Source organism: Schistocerca cancellata, chromosome 12 (genome assembly GCF_023864275.1).
Source record: "Schistocerca cancellata isolate TAMUIC-IGC-003103 chromosome 12, iqSchCanc2.1, whole genome shotgun sequence".
NCBI classification, from domain to species: Eukaryota; Metazoa; Arthropoda; class Insecta; order Orthoptera; family Acrididae; genus Schistocerca; species Schistocerca cancellata.
Genome location: NC_064637.1, coordinates 147,553,820 through 147,562,725, shown reverse-complemented (window position 1 = coordinate 147,562,725; position 8,906 = coordinate 147,553,820).

The window sequence follows — 8,906 nt, the reverse complement described above, 5'->3', positions numbered from 1 at the left end:
CCCCATTACGTACCTCCTCCCACCCTTGACACCTCTTTTGTACCCCACTACTCAACCCAGACGAATCGAGCCTTAGTGCACGAACACAAGTCCCCATCTGTGTGTGAGGTGTGTATGCATGCGTGCATGCATCTGTTGTCCGTGTGTGTGTGTGTGTGTGTGTGTGTGTGTGTGTGTGTGTGTGAGAGAGAGAGAGAGAGAGAGAGAGAGAGAGAGAGAGAGAGACCTAATACTGTGTCAGACTTCCCTTTGTCTGGTGTAGTCCAGCAGAAAAAAAAATACTGAGACATTGTCCATAGTTGGGAAACTGTTGCCGGTGCAGGATATTGCGCATGAACTGACCTCTTAAGTCCCATAATGTTCGATAAGATTCAAGTCGGGTGATCTGGGTGGCCAAATCATTCACTTAAATTGTCCAGAATGTTCTTCGAACCAATCTCAAACAATTGTGGCCCAATGATGTTGTGCATTGTGATCCATAAAAATTCCATCATTGTTTGGGAATATGAAGTTCATGAATGGCTGCAAATGGTCCCCAGGTAGCCAAACATAACAATTTCCAATCACTGATCAGTTCAGTTGGACCAGATAACCCAATCCATTCCATGTAAACAAAGCCCACACCATTTTGGAGCCAACATCAGCTTGCACAATGCCTTGTTGACAACTGAGGTCCACAACTTTGGCGGGGGGGGGGGGGGGGGGGGCAGAGGTCTGTGCCACAATCTAACCCTACCTTCGGCTCTTACCAATTGAAATCAGGACTCACCTGACAAGGCTACAGTTTTCCAGCCATCCAGGCTTCAACCGATACTGTCACATGCCCGGGAGAGGCATTGCAGGTGATGTCATGCTGTTAGCAAAGGCAATTGTGGTGATCGGCTGCTGCCATAGCCTATTAACGCCAAATTTCACAACATTGACCTAACACATACATTTGTCATACATCCCACATCGACTTCTGTGGTTATTTCATGTAGTGTTGCTTGTCTGTTAGCCCTGACAACTCTACACAAATGCCGCTGCTTCCTGTCATTAAGTGAAGGCAGGCAGCCACTAGGTTGTCCACAGCGAGAGGTAATGACGCCCGAAATGTGGTTTTTTGGGTACTCTCTTCACTGTGGGTTTTGGAATATTGATTTCCCTGAACTGGACTGTCCCACATTTCTAGCTCCATCTACTGTTCGGCATTCAAAGTCTGTTAATTCCTGTCGATGGCCGTAGTCACATCTGAAACCTTTTCACACGAATCAGAGTACAAATGACAGCTCTGCCAATGCACTGCTCTTTTATACCTTGTGTACGTGATACCAGCACTACCTCTATATGTGCATATTGCCATCATGTGACTTGTAACCTCAGTGTATAGTTTATACCCACGTACACATTTGTACAGATTTGGTTTTTTAGTTTCCTTTACTACTTTTAAAACTTTTTCATTTTGTTAAACCTGGCTGCCTTGTCATCGTCAGTTATGCTGTATTTGTTATCATTTGAATGTTTTTACTTAATTGCCATTTTCGTGTTTTACAATATGTTGAGGTGTCATATTTAACTCTTCTCTATGACCTCAAAACTCTTTGACCTAGTTTTTTGGCTTTATTTTTCCAGAAGCAGTTGTTCCACTAGCATAGTTTCTGATAATCTTAATATATGGCAGGAAAAGGCAATCCTCCTTTTTCACATTTCATCTATGAGGTGGAATCCAAAATTTTCGGGACTGGTGCTGCCATCTGGAAAATAGGAGTAGTAGATCTTTGTAACGTTAGGTGGAGAGAGCTGCACATCTGAAGAGTCAGTGTGCGGAGTGGCATTCCACTGGGAGGACGTGTTGCGTGTCCACAGTGATTTCCGTAATACTCTGTGTTTAGCGTGTGGCGATTTTACAATGGATCCGTGAAGAGAAGAGCGTGTGTGTATCAAATTCTGTGCGAATCTCGGGAAAAGTTCTACGGAGACGCTTGTAATTTACAGTTATGATCCAGAGACAAAGCAACAATCATCCCAGTGGAAGAGCCCGGGCTCTCCAAGACCCAAAACAGCGAGACAGTTGAAGAGCAAAGTGAAGAGCATGATCATCATTTTCTTTGATACTGAGGAAATTGTGCACAAAGAATTTGTCCCACCCAACCGAACTGAATTCCGCTTACTACTGTGAAGTTTTGTGGCAGCTCTGTGAAAACGTGTGGTGACAACGGCCCAAACTTTGACGTCAAGGGAACTGGCTGCTGCATCACGACAACGCGCCCTGTCACGCATCCTTGCTCACCAGTACCTTTCTGGCATGAAACAACATTGCGGTTGTACCCCACCCACTGTACTCACCAGTTTGGCACCTTGCGACTTCACACTATTCCCAAAACTGAAATTCAAGCTGAAAGGCCGTCGGTTCGACACTCTAGAGAGGATTCGAGAAGCATCGCTGGTGGTGATAAACACCCTCAAAGAACAGGACTTCCAGAAAACGTCTGACCAGTGGCAGAAGCACTGGGACCGGAGTGTACGTGCGGATGGGAACTACTTCGAGGGTGATGGTGACCATTAGTCCAAAGGTAAGGTTTTCAACAGATGGCAGCACCAGTCCAGAAAATTTTGGACAGAACCTTGTATTACCAAAACACATTTTCCCGATACAATGTGGCCTGTTACCATTCTTTAATTTATGAAAATTTGTACATTGGCATGCTACTGCAGATGGTTTCATTTTAACATACTGCCAGTGTACATCATCAAGAACCAAAAGCAATGAATGATAATGTACAGCTGAATTGATTTGTTGAGTGAATACTTATCTCAATTCTGCCTGAGTTGTTGCATAAAATTTATATCTGGACAACTGTTTGCATGTAAGCCAAGTGCAGAAAGTAAGTATAATATAGATTTTATATTTTTTTAGAAAGAGAGTATTTGAAAAAATATAGGATAAGTTTGATATATTTTTTTACTATTTTTCAATGTAATCACCATCCCATGGAATGAATGTGGTGAGCTGTGGCACAAGCATCTTTATGCCCTACTTGAAGAAATCTCCCACCAGCTCCCTCCCCAGCTTCAGAACCTCTTTATGCATCTGCTCATTGACTGAAAATTTAATTACACTCATGTGAGCCTCCAGGAAGATGTAAAGACAATAATGTGAAGCTGACAAAGCAGGGAAATACAGGGAGGGGTTCAAAGCATCCCAACAAAATGAATCCAAGACTGCCATGCTGTGCGAGGATGGGGGGGTCATCTTGCAAGAAGCACACTTCCCGTCAACATACCCTTCCTTTTGTTCCCTTCAATGCTCCTCTGAAGATTTTTTAAGAGTCTCACAATAATCATTGTGCACTGATGGTCCTCCCCTGAGGGAGATATTCGACCAAAATGATGCCCTTTCAGTCCTAAAACACTGAGGGCCATGATTTTTTTTTTTTTTACCACAAAATTGTGGTTTTTAATTTTTTGTGAGATGGGGAATAGGTGTGACATCACTGTGATGACAATCTTTACCTCGGGTGTGTAATGACCCACCTACCTTTCATCCCCTATCACAATAGAGATCACAAAATCCTCATCTTCCAGTTCAAGTTGCTCAAGAGTCTCGTAGATGCTACTGATCTAATTTTTCTCACACTGTCTTGGGACCCATCTTGTGCACAGTTTGCAGTATCATAGCATTTCTGTGAGGGTCTCATATAAGAGTGTTCTGGAGTATTGTGGAACCATTGCAGAAATTTCATCCAATGTCAATTGGCAGTCTTCATGAACAGTTTCCCTGACTTTTTGCACTAACTTATCAGTCAAAATGGAAGGGTTCTCACTCTTCTGTTCATCAAGATCATTTGTTCTGCCTCCACCAAACTCTCTACACCACTTAACTACACTCATTCTGTTCATAACGCCTTTGCCGTAAACCATTTTGATTCGTGGAAAAATTCCGGTAGGTGTTATTCCTATTGCGAGTAGGAAGCAGATCGCAGCACGTGGCTTGCACTTGGCACGATATCCTATCGACATTTTTGAGGAACTGCATGCAACAATGTGAGTTTACATACGTCTGTGGTTCCTGTAATGCTCACTCTGGTCAGGGAATCACCCTCTACCCCTCACTCAGTGTTGTCAACCCATGAAAAACAAAAAACTTCAGTCTCTCATGGTCACTTTACTTACTTTATGAACATGCCTCGTATGTTCTTTAATTTATTCATTTCCATTTGCAGCATAACTTTGTACATGGACTCAAGATGGATTAGACAGACTAAACTGGATTCAAACTGGACTCAGAACTCTCAGAAGCTCCTCCCACAAATGTAATACAGTTGTGTATCTGAGTAATAACACCACTGACAACAATGGTTTCACAGTTCTGATGCTCCGACAAAGATGGCACAACTGTCACTAAGACCATCAGGTAATAGACCAAACAGTTTTCCACATAAACAACAATGCCGGATTCTTCTGTGGACCAGGATACCTCAAAAAATAAAACCAATAATTCATTACAAACAATTTATTGTCAAACATACAACATTTTCATAACAGTAAAACAGCATATATATTTGCAAGTTGTCTTTTGGAAAGTACATCTGCTCATTTTTCCATATTTTATGGTAACTGCCAGTGGTAAAACAAGTCACAAATACAAAAATACAATTAACATATCTCTACTTCAAGCAGTGAGAGCCATTTGCTATGGCACCAACATCAACAATTAAAAAACAGTAACATTCCACCAGTTTATAGCATTAAGTAACAATGCAATATAAAATGTGTATAAAACATGAACTATAGCTTCATCTAGAACAAGTATAATTTCTCCTGAACATAACCTTTCTTATTGCACATATTGTAGTGATCTCTGTCTTTCACATTTTCACAGCAGTACATGTAGTCTGTGGGATGTGCTAGTCTTTTTTGTACCTCAACTTGAGCCATGTATACATGGTTATTGTAAAACTGACATAATGAAAATGTTATTCTAAACACATTTCAAGCATGTATTAAGTAAACGCACAGGATTAATAACAAAATCAATTTCTAGATGTCGTCTCTGTGTAATAACTACTTTCAATACATTAAGAGTAATGGTAGTTGGGGAAAATGAAGTAGGCAGCTGCCAACTGTTTACAAATAAGAAGCTCATAAGACTGGTGCATAAATTCAATGACAAGCAGTCTGTCACACTGATGACTAGGACAGTACGCAAAATGAATAAAATGGTTAAATAAAACTAACATTAAATAAGAACCTGAATATAAAACAATTTCTTAATTAGTAATGGTTTCAGTAATAAAATTTGTGTAGCATTTTCAGTAACAAAAAATACTAAATCATACAAAAATCATAATATCAACTATGAAAATGTGTCATTTGCTAAAGCAAGAGAAGGGCAGAAATCTGAAGTTAATATTTTAAATAACAGCTACAGTAGGGAGGAGTGTCACCTATCACAATTCGTCGACTGCAACAAGGAATTCCAACTGACAGACACTTGAAGATAGAGAGAAATTATCTCTAGAAAGGCAACTTATACAATTTCAAGAAACGGCTTTACATGATGACTCTAGCAATGTAGTACAACTTCCTGCGTATAGAGGCATTTAAATAGTCATTTTTCTCTGTTTCATACATAAACAGAATGGGAAGAATCCCTAATAACTGTGACAATACGATGTACCCTGTGCCACACATTTCATGATTTTTTTTTTGCAGAGTATGGATTTAGACACAGATATGTGTTTGGTCATTGAACTGTTTACATATTTTGATGGTTCACAGGCCATCTCAATAGGTAGCATAATAAAGATGTACCATGCACCAACTCCCACCTTTGGTGCACATCAAACTTCCTGAAGTTGGGAGAACAAAAAGGTCAAGTACAACTCTGGCCTTCCCAAACTGGAGGATCTCACAGGCATTAGCTGACTCAGTTGCAGGTGCCTGCTATAATTAACCCTGTGGTGCATGAATTTCACTGCAGTGGACAACTTTTAATGGTCAATTCTCTGGTGGTTTCAATCAGTCATGAGGCTGCAAATGCATGCAGGACACAACACCAGTAGGGAGTGCCCACTGCAGTGAACTGTGTGCATTTTCAGCCTCAGGACTGACTGAAAATGCCAAAGAAGCGACCATTAACAGCTGTCCACTGTAGTGACCACTATGCGCCACAGGGTTAATAGGTGTTGCGTTCAGGACTTGGGTGCAAGTGAGCAACAGAAGTTTTGAGACCTATCAAAACATAGGAATCGTACCAATTGTGGCTGAGCCAGTTTGTGTTATAATAATACCCACCTCCACATCAATAAAAACTAAGAAAGGAACATTAGGGTTTAGTGTTCCTTCAACATCGAGGTTATTAGAGATGGAGAACAAGCTTTGGTTTCGAGGATGGGGAAGGAAATCTGTGTGTCCTTTTGAAAAAATTCAGGCATTTGCCTGGAGCTTTAGGGCTATGACAGAAAACCTAAATGTGTATAGCTGAATATGGGTTTGAGCTGTAATCTTCCTTGTCATTTAAAAAAAATAACAACAAAATAAAAACTGATCAAGTGGTATTCAATTTACCCACCTCTTACATGACACTCTGAAAGCCATGGGAGTGAGATAATCAGATGGATTCAATATTTCCTGATTTCTGTAAAGCATTTAACTCGGTGCTACACCAATGCTTATAAACAAAAGCGTGATCACAAGAGTGACCGAGGAAAATTTTTAGCCGGACTGAGGATTCCTTGGTAGGGGGGACGCAGAGTGTTACTTTGGAGGAAAGTCATTGCCAAAAGTAAAGGTAACTTCATAACATTGCTGTTCATGTTGTATTACTGGACAGACCGTGTCAATAGTAATCACAGACTTTTTGCAGACAATGTGGTTACCTATGGTGTCATACTGTCTGAAATAATCTCCAGATATATCAGTCAGATCTTAATAAGATTTCAGATGGTTCAAAGTTGCTGATATGCTTTAACATTGCAGCAATTTAAAATTGTACACTTCACAAAGTGCAGGTAAGTAGTATTCTATGACCACAGCATCAGCCAGTCACCACTGGAATCAGTCTACGCGTACAAATACCTGAGCGTAACAATTTGTTGGAATATGAAATGGGAATATTACATAAAGGACGACTTAGAATGATAATGTTGTATCTCAAAAATAAAACAAGAATATTTTTATTGCATTACTACGTAGTAACACCTCATTTCTCAACAATTAGTAACCCAAAGAGAGGTAATGACGACTGTGCTGAGCTCCAGTGAGGAGAAACAGAAACCGCGTATATTGCTTTGTCGAGTTGATCCCCGACAGTTGCAGTGGGCTGGGTGCGGAAGCTTCACACGGCTACCTCGACGAGTGATGTAGTGTAATGTAAACTTATCTATGGTAATGTCTCAGTGTTGTCACAGCTCCATAGATGGCAACCACTTTCATCTGCAGCCATTAGAGCTTTACAGCTGAAAGCAGCTGACAGTGCTGCGAGCTGTCAGGGACTCCTTACACCGCATCGACCACAGGCAACCGTATTAATTGAGAAAATCTTGCACAACTTCTCTGAAGTACGAGGCTTTCATAATAAGCTGTTGTATGTAAAACGTGTGTCAAACTTTGGTTCACTGGCAGGATACTGAGAATGTGGTGTCACAGCCAGACACCACACTTGCTAGGTGGTAGCCTTTAAATCGGCCGCGGTCCGTTAGTATACGTCGGACCCGCGTGTCGCCACTGTCAGTGATTGCAGACCGAGCGCCGCCACACGGCAGGTCTAGAGACAGATCCTAGCACTCGCCCCAGTTGTACAGCCGACTTTGCTAGCGAAGCTACACTGACAAATACGCTCTCATTTGCTGAGACGATAGTTAGCATAGCCTTCAGCTACGTCATTTGCTACGACCTAGCAAGGCGCCATGACCAGTTTATATTGAGATTATATAATGTATCAACAAGAGCAATGTTCTCCAATTATGGATTAAAGTTAAGTATTACATCAACTACGTACTTTATTTGCTACTATCAAGTCCCTTAACTGTTCCAGACCTCACGCCAGTCTGCGTGAGCTTAAAAGCATGCAGTTCAGCCTCCTCTAGCAACACGGTGTTGGCTCTTCTGCCAACACATCAGAGAAAATACAGTCAGTTCACAAATAAGATTACTTACTTAACACTTGTGCATCCCATCTAAGAATAATGTTCAAGTGTGAGGGACCCATACAAAATACAATATGGAATGTATTCAGAGAAGTGACACAAATAGCCACACATTTGAGGGGCCCAGTGGAAAAGGGGCACATTCCACCTGTGCAGTGATTTTGGTACAGCAAGGCAGCCAATGCCATCTAGTATTGTAGATGGGAACTTCTAGCACCGAGGTATATGCCTATTCCTTTAAAGAGAGCATATTATATTTGCTGTTATTCAGGACTGACACATTCCCAGTGGAAAAGAGGCCCATGCCAATAGTATCTCTGTGTCTCACGAGTCGATTTGTTTCATTGGTTGACTTGGTTTCGGAAAGCCAATCGGAAAACGTTTCTCAAATGTTCATATGTTTCCAAGATGGCGGCAATAGGCGTTGCTATGGCAACAGGTGTTGCTGTTAATGTTACTCACAAAGAAACTGCAACAATACATGAAAAAAAAGGGAATTTGTGAAGAAAATGAGAGAAAAGATAATGAAAGAAAGAGGTTAAGAAACAATGGGAAAGAATATAAATCCAGAAAAAATAAGATTATGCCCGAGAAAGTATTTCATAGTGCCAGTGATCCATGCCGCAAAACTAGTTTCTGCAAACACTCAACACTTAATGAAGAACAGAAGGCGGCGATATTTATTGAGCATTATCACTGGGGAGGTTATAATAAGCAAAATGCTTATTTATAATGAGTGCAAAAAAAGTGTATCCAAAGAAAAGGAAGGTTCCAACA